Raw genomic sequence first — 16,485 nt, 5'->3', positions numbered from 1 at the left:
GTGAAAATCGCACTATTACTAACAAAGTTACACTAGGTCAAAGCAGTCGCTCCTCTGCAAATTCAAGACTATGAATGTCAATATCACTTGAAAGTGGGTATTTTCACATAATATATGCATATTTTATGTGCTACATGCTAATGGGACAAATGCACACTCAAATCTTTTTATAAAGGAAATACACAAAACCTTTCATACCTGAAGCGCTGAGCTTTCGGTTTCCCGACTTGTTTTTCTTGCGGAAGGTGGGATGGGATTCGTCAGCAGCTCTATTCAAACACAGGGGATCTCTCTCCAGACAACATTGCGGAAGAGATGCTGAGGAGTGCTGACAGGTGGAGCCGTGTTGCCCATTACGTTCGGGTCCTTCTCGTTGCTAAGAAAATAGAGCTCGACCGGTGGAGGAACCGAATGGCGGGGGGTTCCTTGAACTGACAATTCCCTTCTTCCACTTCCCTTCCGTTAGTGAAAGTAATTCCCTGATTTGAATGCTTCACAAGGTGGAGCGTGGCATTCACCTACCCTACCCCCTTTTCATGCCTGAAACGTTCAGATTCTGGTTTCCCGACTTGTTTATCATTTAGTTTATGGGCCAAGGCGGTAAGTTGCACAAGACTCAGAAAATGTTGCAAATCGGCTGGTTTGACTGCGATGTTTGTTGCTGAAGTGTCACTAACTTACTATTATTATTCGGTGAGGATGTTTTTGATTATTGCTAAAATTATTGCATTTAAGGACGAATCATTTGGAAGCAGATGGGTATTGATGTAAGCCCGAAACGATTCCGCAAGGACTCTGTTTTTAGTAAGACCGAAGTTTCGGGATTCGTCAGCTTTTATATGCTGAAACATATTAGGCCCAGGTCTCATGATTGCTAATTTCTGGGTTGATCCTTTAATTGTACTCAGGCAATTAATCCGGGAAGGTAATGTTTTGTATTCTGCATTTGTCAAAAGTCTGTTTTAGGTTCCTGCGTCATATTTGTCTGACTTTCATGTGTAACATGATATTGTGGGGTAGAGAGTTATGTTCAAGTTGTTGCTGCGACCAAGAAAAGTTTTGACTGCAGCTTCATTTCCTAAACCTTTACGTGGTCTTATACAATGTTTCTTGTACTTTGTGACGTTTCATTATGAGCATCGTGAATGTGGCAAAAAGTCATACCGCCCGAGCAGGGACTTGAACCCTGGACCGTTGGATTAAAAGTCCAACGCTCTACCGACTGAGCTACCCGGGCTACATGACCAACCGATTTATTTTGTATTTTTCTTTATTAAAGTTAACGACGTGGGAAAACCGTTCCAGACCGTATCTCCTTTAGAATGTTCTTATCAGTGTTCACCAATAAAAATTTTGGAATGTTGTTGACTCTATCTATCAGCATTCTATGTTCAGTCTTCATTTACTATCCAAATACTTTGCTCAATTTATTGCAATCAGATTATATTATAATAAGATTACATTATAATCTGATTGAATTATAATTTACTTTATAACTCATAATTTTCAGATTGATTCATTGCTCCAGGCAACACCCAGAATCTATTTATTGAATTGGCGCTATTTATAGAAGTTTTGCGAAATTGGCGCTTCAGATACCAGAATAATAAAGTGTATTAAGTTTGAAAAAGTTTTCGTATTTTAATCTGGCAGGAAGTCCATCGTATTTACTATTTTTTTGATGGATCATATTGACTCTGTGTAATTATTTTAAAACGGTAACAACATGCTTCCATATCTTATCTTACAATAATTTCTGTTTAGCAAATGTCGCAATGCGCAGTCGAGGGCTCTGATGACTTGTGGGTCCATAGCAGGAAAAAATGGGGTTGGAGCCCGAAGATACTAAGATTATTAAGATATTCTTTCTAGTCGGTATCCCTAATTACAGATACCAAGGGCTAACATGACAACGAGGTTTCACTTCGATAAGAAGTTTGAAAAACGTTGGAGTAACAAGGGAAACTGGGAGAACGTGGCTGCGACATACGGCTTAAACCAGCAACTGTTTACTTGGTACACTGACGGATCCCTCACAGCAGAGGGAGCGTGTGCCGGTGTCATTGGTCCAACGAAAATGTATTTTGAGCCAATGAGCAGGTACACTAGCATATTCCAGGCGGAAATATACGCCGTACACAGCTGTGCCTCCTTTAATCTCCAAAGGGACTACAGGGGGCAGAACATTGCTATTCTCACCGGTAGCCAAGCAGGGATCAAAGCACTTAGGTCTATCCAGATGAACTCTAAACTGGTAAGGGAATGCCTTGAGAGACTGAATACACTCGGTTCGTCCAACAAGGTCTGGATACTTTGGGTTCCAGGCCTACCAGGGATGGAGCAGTCCAGGGTGCTTATTGGTGGATACGAACCTATGCGTACAAAGGATTGCTTAAACCTTATCAAAAAGAACCGTCGAATCATAGTGGGAATTCTCACTGGTCATTGTCGGCTGAACTATCACCTAGGGAAGCTAGGGATATCTACAGACACTGCCTGCAGGTTTTGTGAGGAATATGACGGAATCTCGATACACGTCCTGGGACAGTGTCCGGCACTTGTGCAAAGTAGGTCCAGGCATCTGGGAGAACACTTGTGTGTGTGTGTGTGTTTGAGGTGGGGTAGAGGCAAAGCCTCTGAGCGCTTAGACCTTAGTGGTCCATTGTGCTCAATTCCTCCGTCTAACGGGATATCATGGATTCATTTATATATCGCAGGATTTCCGTTAGTGAATGTAATACTATCCGCTGTAGTTGAAGCACATCAACACCAAAAATCAGATGTCTGATGCTCCCGTAAGCGGGGCACTCACATAGAAAATGTTCCGTTGATTCCGCTTCCTCATTATAGAATGGACACGACTCATCTTGGATAATTTCTATTCTGAACATATGTCCAGCTAGTGAATTATGGCCAGTCAGAATGCCCACAATACTTCTGCAAGTCCTCCTGCATTTTCGACAAGATAAACTTTGCAGTGTGTTTGTTTGGTTCTGACAGGAAGAGTTTGGTCTGTCTAGCAGCATTAAGGCTTCGCCACCTGTCATTATTTGAAGCTTGTTTGCAGTTTTTGATAGCAGCATCAGTCAATGCTACCGACACCCCAATTGCTGGTTCCAGTCCAGGCATGGCGAAAGTTCAAGCCTCTTTTGCTAACGCATCCGAAATTTCATTTCCTTCTACTCCACAATGACCAGGTACCCAGAGTAAATCCACCATATTGAATCTGGAAACAGAATTCAATCGGTTTCTACATTCCTGAACGATTTTAGAAGTAATCAAAGTATTATACTACTCAACGCCCTCAATGCAGCTTGACTATCGCTACAGATTGCGATGCGCCTGCCCTTCAACCGCTTGTCAATCATCCAGGTTGCAGCCTTTAGAATCGCATAAACTTCAGCCTGAAAGATCATTGTCTATGTCCCAAAGGAAAAGCCCACCTCTCGTTTTTATTCGAGAGGTAGACTCCTGCTCCAGAACCATTTTCTGTTTTTGAGCCATCGGTGTAGAAGACGACAATATATGCTGACACGCATTTTTCTGGTTCGTCCCAGTTTTCTCTCCATTTCAAGATAAAATCATATCTTCTACCAAACAGATGTATGGGGATCTGAGAATCGGAAGGCATCGCGAAAACTCGATTCAGTTCTCTCAGTGCCCCCAAGCCCATTGTTTTCCTATAGATCTAATCGAATTAGTCTATGAGCTGCTCTCATTGCAGTGCTCTGAATAAAGAAATCCAACGGCTGCAAATTGAGTAATGCATTCAGAGCTGCGCCGGATGTGGTGCTCATGGCCCCGGTGATACCCAGACACACAGTTCTTTGCAGTGTGGCTAGTTTGCAGCGAAAACTCCTCTGTGTCACCTTAACCCACCACACTACGAATACATAAGCGAACATCGGTCTAATGATAGCAGCATCTTCTTCTTTTTCTTCAGCCTTTGTCCCGTTCACAAGCGGGGTCGGCTCGTCATGATCGGCTTCGCCATTTGGCTCTATCGAATGCCTGATCTGGGTGCAATCTCGAGGCTTTCAAATCCCCATCCAGCGTATCAAGCCACCGTTGCTTAGGTCTGCCTTTTGGTCGTTTACCATCGACTTCGATGTTCAGACCAATCTTGGCAAGTGAATTCTCGTTTGCACGAATTGCGTGACCATACCATCGAAGACACCTCTCTCGCAACTTTTCCACGATCGGTGCAACCTCATAACGATCGCGGATATCCTCATTTCGGATGTGATCTAAACGTGTGATGCCACTAGTCCAATGTAGCATCTTCGTCTCCATTACCGCAAGACGCCGTTCATTGTCTTTTATGGTTGGCCAACACTCAGAACCATAGAGAGCGACTGGACGGACGACATTGCGATAAATTTCAGATTTGAGACTTTCGTTGATACGTCGATCACAAAGAACACCAGTTGTGGAGCGCCACTTCATTCAGGTTGCGTTAATGCGTGAAGCAATTTCATAACGCAGTTATCTATTGGCCGATAGCGTTGGCCCGAGGTATTTAAATCGCTCAGTTCTGGGCAGATCACTGCCGCTGACAGTGATTGTGCCTGTTTCATGGGGATCGGTCGTCAAGAATTCAGTTTTGTTTAAATTCAATCTGAGACCGTGTTGCATGAGGCGATCATTCCATTTTTGAACAAGTTGCTCGAGATCATTTTTGCTATCAGATGCTAGGAAAACATCATCTGCATAAAGCAGTGTGTAGGGCGCTGGACGTTGGATATCCCGTGTGACGGTGTCCATAACAAGGACAAAGAGGAGTGGTGAGAGGGCACTTCCTTGATGAACACCAACAGAGACACGAAGCGGTTTTGATACACCCGCCATACTTCGAACTTTACTTTTCGGATCGTGGTAGAGCAATTGAACCCAGCGCACGAGTTCTTCTGGCACGAAGTGTTGTCGTAAAGCATACGAGATGAGTTCGTGTGGTACACGGTCAAACGCTTTCTCTAGATCCAGAAATGCAATATAAAGAGGGCGATGCTTCTCACGGTGTTTCTCCATGAGTAATCGCGCAGCGTGTATTGCGTCAGTAGTTCCGCAGTTCTTGGCAAATCCGGCTTGATTCACGGTTATTTCAACTATTTCGCGAATACGGTTGTCAAAAATGCGTTCAAAAATCTTCATGGTATGGGAAAGTAACCGGATCGGACGGTAATTTGAACATTCTGTTGGACTACCTTTTTTTTTCCATATTGAAATAGTGGTACTTTCTTGCCAGTCAGATGGTGTTCTTCCTTCCTGAATAACCCGGTTAAAGAATTCATTGAGCCACAGTGTTGGGTCCCAGCTCTTCGCTTTCCAGAGCTCAGATGCGATGTCGTCAGGTCCTGTTGCTTTCCCCGATTTCATTTGTTTTATTGCCTCCTCGACTTCAGTTGCGCTGACTGGTGGAACTGCTCCAAATGTCGGCAATGATTGTGGAAGTGGAGGATGAGCAAATTCTTCAGTTGAAATCTGCTCGAAGTATTCTCGCCATCTATCCGTTGCGGCTCGACGGTTGGTAAGCAAAGTACCGTTCTTGTCAATAACACAACAGAAGCGTTCGATATCCTGTGTGCTCGGCCAACTGGAATAGAATTAAACGGGCGTTGGCTGACATAGGTGTCCCCGGATACTTAGCGAATTTGGTGGAAAACTACCTCTCAGAGAGGACTCTCTGGTACGGGACGGATGAGGGCCCCAAAGAGTACATTGTCACAGCCGGTGTACCACAGGGATCGGTACTTGGTCCCCTGTTGTGGAATATCATGTATAATGGGGTGCTTGCTCTTCCCGTCCCAGAGGGGACTACGATTGTCGGCTTTGCTGATGACCTAGCTGTGGTTGTTGCAGCAAAACACCCAGAAGATGTGGAGGTTTACGCAACAGAAACAGTGAGAGCGGTAAAGTCCTGGCTAGAAAAGGCCGGGCTGACCTTGGCGGACGCGAAAACGGAAGCGGTCTTAATAACGAAACGCAGGAAAAATAACACTGTAAAAGTGGAGGTCGGTGGACATATGGTCGTATCAAAGCCGGCTATCAAATACCTGGGGGTAATAATTGACACCAAATTGAGTTTTAGGGAACACCTAGAGTATGCATGCCAAAAGGCAGCCAGTGCCACCACGGCACTTGTAAAAATGTTGCCAAATATTGGTGGGCCGAAACATTGCCGGAGGTTGGTGCTAGCCGGAGTGGTGCGCTCCATCCTGCTCTACTCGTCGCCTGTGTGGGCAGAGGCGCTTGCAAACTCTCAGAGACGGAAGCAGGTGAACTCGGTTTACCGGCGGATGGCTTTGAGGGTTTGCAGTGCTTTTAGAACCATATCAGATGAGGCAGTATTGGTGGTGGCAGGCATGATCCCGGTTGACATTCTGGCCAAAGAAATGAGTGTCCTGTACAATGCAAGACATATGGAGGGGCATGCACAGCGTAGAAGTGCGGCAAGGTCAGAGTCGCTTTACCTCTGGGAACGCAGATGGGACGAGTCTGCGAAAGGTCGGTGGACGCACAGGCTCATTCCCAACATTAGGGTCTGGCTTGAGCGAAAACATGGGGAGACCAACTACCACATTACCCAATTCCTCACAGGGCACGGTGGTTGCTACAGGCAGTATCTGCACCGCTTTGGGTTGGATGATTTTCCGAACTGTCCCAGATGCGATGGCATCCCGGAGGATCCAGAGCATGTGATGTTTCACTGCCCACGATTTGCGATGGAGAGAAGGAGCTTAAACCAGGTGCTGGGCAGGAGCGGGACCCCGGAGAGCTTGGTTACTGAGATGCTGGAGTCCGAGGAGAAGTGGCTTGCGGTTGGCTCCGCAATCATCCAAATGCAGGAGGAGTTGCTGAAGGAACAAAGAAGGAGGAAAGCTGCAAATAGGAGAAGGATGAGTGCCTGAGAGCAAACCTACCCCGCCAAGTAATACCTCAATGGTGGTCCCGCGGGGCTGGGGCTGGAGAGACCGGGGGTGGTTTTTAGTGGGTGTGAATCCCACACGCGCCCGCTGTAGTTCCGCCGTTCGGGCGGCGGAGCTGCGGCGGACGTGTCTTTCTAAGATTTTCCACCTCCGTGTACGCACAGAAAAAAAAAAAAATATCCTGTGTGCGTTCATCACAGCTTTTAGCAAGTCGATACAGATCTCTCTCGCCATCCCGAGTGTCCAGTTTATCGTAAAGATTTTTGAAATGGTTCGCTCGGGTGACAGCGGCCGCTTTCTTTGCTTCCCGGTTGGCATTCTTATAAATTTGCCAATTAGCAGTCGTTTTATCGTCGAGAAATTTGTGGTAGAGGTGTTTCTTTTCACGGACCTTCATTTCAACATCATCATTCCAAAGTCAAGTATCTCGGTTGATGTACCGCTTACCCGGCTTGGTGACCCCGAGGGTTGCAAAGGCCGCTTTGTGGATCGTGTCTTTCATTTGGTTCCATGATTCTTCCACATTCGTAATGGTTGGCAATCGTATGAGTGAGACCGTTTCTTCTTTCTTCTCACCAAATCGCCACTATTTAATGCGCGCCGGGCCAGTGCGTTCCTCACGCTGTTTTATCGGTGGCTTAATTTGCAGGACGGCAATCAACGGCCGATGTTGAGGTGCGATGGTCTCATAGGGAACGACTTTGCAATCAGTGACAGTGGTAAAATGTTGGCGTCTTATGAGAATATAGTCGATTTGCGTTTTATTGTTCCCACTATAAAATGTGGGAAGATGAGACAATCGTTTGATGAACCATGTATTCATAAGTACAAGGTCATGGGTGTCCGCAAAATCGATTATACGCCCGCTACCTTCATTACGCGCTCCGAACCCCTTTCCTCCATGGCACATGTTACCGTCTGCCTTTTCACCCACATGACCATTATGGTCGCCGGCAATGATTATATAATCGTCAGCAGGCAGGTGACAAGTCTTTTCAACGAGAAGTTTCCAGAAGGCATCTTTCTCGACATCAGGTCAACCTGTCTGTGGTGCATACGGGGTGAAGAAGTGAATAGTGCGATCAGCTGATATAATGGTGAGCTTCATCAACCGATCATCAAATCATTCGACTTCTTTAATGGCATCACGGAAACCCTCTGAGATGGCAATGCCAACACCATATTGAGTGTATTGGTTACCAAAATAGAGAAGTTTGTAGCCATTTTTACCGCGTTCGCGTTCAATGTCGCAGCTTTTGGCACCAGACCATCGGGTTTCTTGCAGAGCGCAGATGTCAATGCGCCTTTTCCGAAGAGCTCTTGCGAGTTCCTCCGTCTTTCCAGTTAGGGTACCAACATTTAGCGTGCAGACACGTATTTGTTTTGTTCGTTGTGTGCGGATTAACTTGCTTACGTCCTGACGCCGTCCATGCGTCAAGAACCCTTGCCCATTTCTCGACAGGACCGGGGCCCGTCCTGCCGAGTCGACTGAGGTGGACGCCCTAGCATTTCTCCGAGGCTTGTGACTCAATCCGATCATCATGTTTGTAACGACATTGTATGCATATTCTTGGTCGACCTGTCGCGGGGCCTGTCACCAAGAGAGATCAGGTAGGATTTAGCATAGTAGAATAACTCCAAATATAGTCTATTTATCTCTTTCCCTGATCTCAGCATTTTATTTTTGTTTTACTGAGGATAGTACAGAGTACGTTGCCTCAAACCCTCCTCCTTTACCTGGGCTTGGGACCAGCATACTAATGATAGCAACATATATCCACATTACTACCTGAGGCGTAAGTCCCAATGTCGAGGCAAAGGTCCGCCTACACAGCCCATAAGCTGTGAGAGCTGCGTTCAGTGTGGATCTCACCGGCGTTACCAGCTTGTCCTTGTCACGCCAAGAAACTTCACCCTCTTTCGTAGTGCTTTCCGTTGTCGTCGGCTAGAAGCCCTCCCAGGTTCATGCAGTCCGGGCTGCATGGATTTATTTTCACATACCGGCGTTAGACCGGTTGCGTCCATATTACCATATTATCCCTCTCCCCCGTTTTTTCCGGGTACAAGCGAGGAGAAGATTCTGACAGGCAAGTTTCTAGTCCCGTCTCCTTTGCGGTTGAAGTTTCCTTCTGCCGAGCCTTCCGCTCCCATATTTTAGAAGAGTATGATATTAGTGTCACCGACCGACCGACCGTAGTCAGATTTCCAGTTCTTCTCATTAAGGGAGTTGCTGTACTATCCTTTTTGGCTGACCACGCCATAGACTGAACTTTTCAGAAGAATGAACTTTGGCAGAGTCGGTGAGAGGAAAGAAGGGTCAAGGGTCAGTGTTTCAATACAGTAGCACTATTTTCCGATTTCATTTTCCCATTATCTTTTAGTAATTTAAATTTCCACCTGAATTAAAGATGGCCTGTCTATTGCATTTCTTAAAATGGTTCCAGATTGAACGGCCCAATAAAAGCATTCGCGTTTTATCGTTTGGGGCTGGTGCAAATAATGAAATACAAAATTACGTTTCATAGCACGTTCACATGTGGAACTTCGAACTCTCACCTGCATTCCTTATTTTCCGACTGAATCGTCCTCGTACCCGCTTTTGTTTGTATTTGGAGCGTGCCACTCAGAATGCTATTTGCAACATTGCTATGCCCTCGTGAAATGTAAATACTTAACAATTCATATTGAGGTGAAAGCTTATATTCGGAAATATGGACGTTTTTACGTGTTCTCAGATGCATACCTTCCCTAGATTGCCACCTTTCTGCATACTTGTGTACGGTATATACACTTTGCGATGAAAAGGGACTTCCGGGATTTAAGGACTTCAATGCAAGCAAAAGGAAGCCAACTGTTGAAATGTTTCGCTGTAATATTATTTTTTAGATAAAGATACTACTAGAGTCCAAGAAGTTGGGGATTTGGCAATGCCTTTCCCTAATAAACAAAAGAATCTGCCTTTATTAGTTTAATTAATTTATTCCACGTTTTATCGGAACATTCACGTTATGTCTTTATTAATTTAACTAATTTAGGAGGAACAAATGTAGCCTTTTGTAGGTACACGCAGGGCTTTGGAAACCCAGTGTCGACTGCTTCTGGGAGTGAGCAAGAGGTTCTCTTTCGTCGATATCCAAAGACCGTAGTGCCTTAGCTGCTCTTCCCGTAGAACAGGACAATTGAACCGCAAACAAGAAGAACCATATCCTTCTATAGGTTTTCGTAGACCTAGCCATGACCAGAAAAACATCCACTTTCGCGAGACATGGCCTGGTGAATAAGTGAGCATTCAGAAAACCACTTAGTAGTGTGGTGCAGCATTTCGAATGTTGTTAACTCGATTGACAGTGGCCACCATCGGTGTTCTCCGTGGCGGAGCAGGCCGTGATTTAAAAAAAAAATACTGAAATTTGTAAAATGAATTCAGTATATTGTCAGTACGAGAAAAGAGTCGGGGTAGGGCAGAGAGTTGTCCTGCAATTTATTGTTTCAATTGTATTTCACTCAAAATATAGTTAATTTGTTAAAAGCCGTCAATTTCATTTCAAACATTGCTGATATAACAGAGAATTTAAATTAATCCGTAACCAAATATGAAATAAAGTGCTGATTAACAAAAAGTAGTGTTCCTACAGATTAGGAATGGATCATGCGGGAGAAAGGGGTGCTGAAGGAATTTATAGTGTCCCTTTTCCAGTGCCTCCAGACACTTTCCGTTTCTACGGAGCAGGAAAGTTTGGCTGTTTGCCTGAGGTTCCTTCCGCTTGATAACTACCCAGTCGTCCATGAGAATCCTGGGGTTTTGAAGGCGCAAGGATTGAATAAGCTTGTTCTTATCCATTTGGATTTTCGACAACCGGATGCGAGCAACCAGTCTCCTGGGAATCTCGCCATAGGGAATTTCTTTACGACTTGAGAAGGACTGCAGGGGACCTTCGCTTTTTAGTAAGTTTCTGGTGACCGACGTCCTTACATTTGAGGGATCTCCGGTGTCGTCGGTTTTGGGTTAGGAGTACTATGGCTGGTACGCACTACACCGGGCTTCACGGCAGTGAATTGCAAGCTGGAAACCACTACTCCGTCTCCCGCCTCGCTCCGGGGAGCCCATGTGATTGGGTTCAGCACAGCGGTGCTATGGCTGGCCCTCAGATGATCCGTCTGCCATCACCACGTCTTTTTCTCTCGTCAGTTTGTCAGTTTGTTTTTTGTTAATTGAGTCGACGTCTTGATCCCACAAATAGTCCGGGAAGAATGTCGAGCCTAGCTAGCTCGGCCACCAGGATAAGGGTCTTATTTGACACTGAAGGGACCCAAGGTGTTCAGAGCTTTCATACTAAAGGCCGAGTTCCTTGGCCATGCACCTTCGCCGTATGCTTTCCCACCTTGGGTTGAAGTCCTATTTGCGCCTTCTTCAGTGCAGGGAGGATGATCCCCGGGCTATTGCTTCGGCTCATCCTCCCGCTAGATCCACTTGCCTCTAACCCATGACCAGTAGGCAAACAGATCCTTGTAACGACCCACTACGACATTATCTATCATAGTTCCAAACAGTACAGTCGCCGTCGAGAGCAGTACACTCGGTGCCAGCCGTGGCAGCACTGTGCTGAAACCAACCGCAGGGAGGCAGAGGGACTAGTGGTTTCCAGCTTGGAATCCAATGCCTTCAAACTGGGTGTAGCGAGTACCAGACATAGTACTTCTTGCCCGAAAACCTCAACTTTGGGGGATCCCTCAAAAGTGGAAACTGACAAAAAAGTCGGTCGCCTGAAACCGACTAAGAAGCGAAGGCCCACTGATGTCCTGCTCAAGAGCCAGTACCTGAAGTCCAGCATATTCTTAGCAAGATTGCTAAGAATAAGCAGACCGGTACTGTCGACGAGTGGGATGAAAAAGACTTCGCTAAATACCAGGCGATTGTCGACGACTATAATAGTAAACGCCTGGTAGACGAGCAGAAGGCGAAGCCCATAGCTCTGAAACGCAATCGATTTCAAGACGAGGTCAAGCAAGGAGCCAGGAGCCAGGAGCCACTTACGTGTGGCGCTGGCGTTGAGGCCAGGTTATCGGGCATGGTCTTTGAGCATTTCCTGGACACTGACGGCAAACACGCGGAACTCATCTCCTTCTTTGATTCATCTCAGATGGTTCGTGGGTTCTACATTATAGCTTGCATGGATCAGTTCTCTAAGGACTTTCTCGGTTCGTGCGACGCTAAGATCAGCGACGCCTTGGAGGACGTAAAGCTCAAGCTCATCCTTTACGACGAGATTCCCAGGAGATCGGTCGCTTGCATCTGGTTGCCGAAGATCCGCATAGATAAGGACACGTTCGTCTAGTTCCTGCCCCTTCAAAACCCCGGGATTCCCATGGACGACTGGGTAGTTATCAAGGAGGAGGAACCTCAGACAAACAGTCAAACTTTACTACTCCGTATAAACGAAGAGTGCCCGGAGGCATTGAAAAAAGCCAGAGTCCGTTCGAAGTCAGGAATGCAAAGGTAAAAGCGTTCCACTCTACAAAACCGGACGACGACCTAGATCCAATCGACGAGCTGTTGGAGGAGATGACGATCGGCGGTCAGACGGGGACCGACGAACCCCCCACGCAAGCAGATCATGCTGAGGGTAACGCAGATAAATCTGCAGCACGCGAAGTGCGCCTCGGCTAATCTGCATGTCTTCCTCTTGAAGGAAGTCATCGAAATCGCACTAATGCAGGAGCCCTGCGTCGGAGGCGACCGAACCATCAAAGGGCTTCAAAGCAAATATTTTAATTTATTCCACAGCACAGGAGACACTGATCAGGATAGACCTAGAGCATGAATTCTCGTGAGGAAGGGTCTGCACACTGAGTTCCAGCGACCAATTCGTGGTCAAGCTGGAGCAGGCGGGGGCAGAGAACGTACATATTTCCCCGGCTTACATGGCTTACGACCGATCAGCTCCGCCAGAAGAACTACAACATCTGACGAACACCATAGCAACTAAGAAAGCTGACCTTTTGATAGGCTGCGAAGTTAATGCAAGGTATACTTTTTGGGGCAGCTCAGAAATCAACGGGAGAGGTTAGTCATTCTTTGATTTTATTATTACTTCAAACTTATCGGTGCGTAACAGGGGCAGTACACCAACCTTCCATTTCCCCTGCTCGGAGAACTGTGGCGGTTGGGAGGAGGTCCTTGATATCACCTTAATAACCGACAATGTGATTCTTAGGGTGGAGGACTGGAGAGTGTCTGACCAGAGATCCTTCTCTGATCACACTTGGATACTTTTCAGTCTAGATCTCGCCGCAGAGGTCTCCAAACCCTTTAGAGACCCCAGGTGGATCGAATGGAGAAAGTTTGGTCAAGTAATTAAGAACAAACTCTCCGGTGTGCAAATTCGTAAGATTGGCACGACAGACGAACTGGAGTCAAAGGTCGGGGCTCTGGAAACGGCATTCTATACCGCCTTTAAAGTGTCGTGCCCTACTAAGGACAGCAAAAAGACCCTGCCACTGTGGTGGAATGAAGATTTCTCTAGCCTCAGGAAGCTGACCAGCCATACAAGGACTGCCTGAAGAAGTAGAAGTCGCCCATCAGAACCACAGGTTGTTCTATTGCAAGAACATGAAGAGCACTAGTGAATCCGCGAGGCACAGTAAGATTCTGTCCAAGGAACATAAGAACCCATCCTTTCTTAAAAAGTCGGAACGCTTCTGGACGGAATCTTCTAGCGAAACCTTGGAGCTGCTGATTCAAACGCACTTTCCCGCCAGCGAGGAGGACTGTGAGTCAGAACCTTGCTTAGAGGGTTTGCGGCCACCTCAGCTGTGTGAGACTATCAAATCAGTACCGAGGATAAGATCGGCTGGGCTATAAACAGCTTCTCCGCATATAAATCTCCAGGCCCAGATGGCGTAATGCCTGTCAAGGTACAGAAGCAGCAGGAAAGGGTTGTGCCGTGGTTTGTTAAGATTTATCGGAGCTGCATCTCTTTAGGATACGTACCGCAGTTCTGGAGGCGCGCACGAGTGGTTTTCATACCGAAAGCGGACAGGCGCGGTCATGAGTCGATCAATCAGTCTTACCTCTTTCGTGCTGAAGACCCTCGAGCGCGCCCTGGACATTCACTTAAGCTAAGTCCCAGCATACCTACCTCAAAGAAAAATCCACAGAAACGGCCCTCTTCGAGGTAATTGGTACGGTTGAGCGGTCGCTGCAGTACAAGCAATATACCCTAGATGCCTTCTTGGATATAGAGGAAGCTTTTAACAACGTTACTACCAACGCCATCAAGGAAGCCTTGACCGGTATTGGATTGGAAGGGTATCTTACGCATTAGATTATATCCATGCTAAGTACCAGGATAATCCAATCAGATCTGTGAGGCAACCACTGCATGTGGGCCGCAAGATGCGGACTCAGCATAAACCCAACCAAAAAGCAACTGATGCTATTCACTATCAAGACAAGGATACCTAAATTCCATCTATCACGGCTGAATGAACAAAGATTGGTTCTTTCCTCTAATGTAAAGTATCTGGGTGTAATCCGGGATCCAAAGCTAAATTGGAAGTTGAACATACAGCTGAAGGCTAAGAAGGCCTGTATAGCCTTTTATGTCTGCAAGATAACTTTTGCAAAGAAATGGGGTCTCCGGCCGATGATGGTTCTCTGGATATACACCGATCCTAACCTACAGCTCTATTGGATGGTGGAAGGCTTTGAGAAAAAAAATACAATAGGATGAAGCTTAATAGGCGTTGCTTCTGGGGCTCTGCAGTCCTGCCCGGCAGATGCTCTCAATGCACTCCTCCCCTTAGACCTGCACATTAAATACGTTGCAGTGTGCAGTGCCGTCAGACTACGTGAGTCCGGATGGTGGAGCAACATCCTAGATGAAGTACCTCGGGAAATCTGGGCATTCCCCACTGACTATGCCACACGCAAGCTGAATTTCACGAGAAACTTTGCTGTGGACTTTCCAACCAGGACAAAGTGGAAGACCGGCGGCGTGTTGCAAGGTTATGACTCAGTATTCTTTACGAACGGATCAAAGATGGCCTGTGGAGTCGGCGCGGGGGTTTTCTCGAATACACAGTGTATCCAAGTCATATGGTCTCCCAGGTTTCGCCAGTGTATTCCAGGCGGAAGTCCTGGCGATATTGAAAGTCTCTCGATGGATGGAGCGAGATTCGAGCCCGAAGCGTAACATAGCCATTTTGACCGACAGCCAAGCGGCTATCAAAGTCTTGTACTCAGCGACGACATTTTCCAGGTTGATGGGGCAGTGCAGACACGCGCTGAACTGTCTGCGCGGCAGCTCAAGATCACCCTCCTCTGGGTTCCCGGGAATAGGAACATAGAGGGGAATGAGCGGGCTGACGGATTGGCCAACCGTGGCTCTCCTCTTGGCAGTCCTTCGGTGAATACAGTCGGTGTTCCGCTGGAGGCTGTCGGGGGCCGAGTCTACTCGTACTACCTAGCAGCCGCGGGCCTAAGATGGCGAAGGCTTACGTCAGGGAGACTTTGACCCGGCTGTAACATAGCCCGATAACGAGAGCTCCTGTGCCAGACGCGTACAAATGCATTCAAGCTTACGGCGGTGCGCACAGGGCACTGGCCCATAGGGCACCATGCCGCTAGGCTCGGCATACTCTACAATTCGCATTGCCGAAGCTGCGGAAAAGGAAGGGAAACCCTGATGCACTTTCTCTGCAACTGCCCAGCTTTAGCTAGAGTCAGGCTACGGATACTGGGTAAACTCTTCTTCGGGGACCTCAGAGAGATTTCCAGCTGCAGGGTGGGAGAGTTACTTTCGTTCGTGAATGTTACGGGCTGACTCTGAAGATCCGAGCCGGCTAGACTCTGTCTCCCTGCTCCCATAACAGCAGTCACGGTGTTAGGAGTTTGTGGCGTCAAAATGGCGCACCAAAGCGCTAATTGGGCTCCTCGGAGCGGCCACTGATACCTACCCAAACAGGACAGAGTACAGTAATAATGCGAGCTGATGTTATGTCTCGTTTAAATTATCGTCATCATGTGTTTCCGCATATCTAAACTATGAAGCTTTTGGTCGCCTATTGGTTTGTTATCGAAGGCCCCGATCCTGATTTTCGCTCTAGAGTGTAGATGCATGGAGAGGTCATACTTGAAATTCTGTGAGAATCTGACAATTGGGTAAACATTTTTCAACGTCACGTTTTTGGCAATTAAACTGCTTTGAGCGTTTTCCATAATGGTCTTATTAGGAAACATGGATTAAGGATATGGAATCGTGTTTCAGTAAATCCATCATGTGTCTTCGCACAAATTAATTATTATATCATAGGTGACAGTTAATTGGTTGCAATGTCCGGGGAAGGACAATAAAAGGAATTCAATCTTGTCATCTGGAACTGAAATTGTATCCAATTTAAATATGTTCCCACCTCACTCGTGATTGAGCAAATCTTCCGCTGCTGCTCAAGCTTTATAATGCCCAATAAACGGGAGTTCGAGGTTTTAATTACGTTATAAATATTCTTTTTCATTCCTGGGAATATTTCCTCCTTTTTTGTCTAAATGAACCCTTGA

At 46.6% G+C, this 16,485-nt stretch overlaps 1 non-coding gene across 1 annotated transcript; it reads right to left on the bottom strand.

Moving 5' to 3' along the window:
• Window positions 1-1,164: 1,164 nt before the first annotated feature.
• Window positions 1,165-1,237, bottom strand: Trnak-uuu. The gene has a single exon. It is a non-coding gene; the product is annotated as a tRNA-Lys (tRNA).
• Between the last annotated feature and the right edge of the window lie 15,248 nt (window positions 1,238-16,485).

The sequence above is a fragment of the Hermetia illucens genome, chromosome 6, assembly GCF_905115235.1.
Source record: "Hermetia illucens chromosome 6, iHerIll2.2.curated.20191125, whole genome shotgun sequence".
In the NCBI taxonomy this organism is placed as follows: domain Eukaryota; kingdom Metazoa; phylum Arthropoda; class Insecta; order Diptera; family Stratiomyidae; genus Hermetia; species Hermetia illucens.
This window is presented reverse-complemented; position numbering and strand designations above follow the sequence as displayed.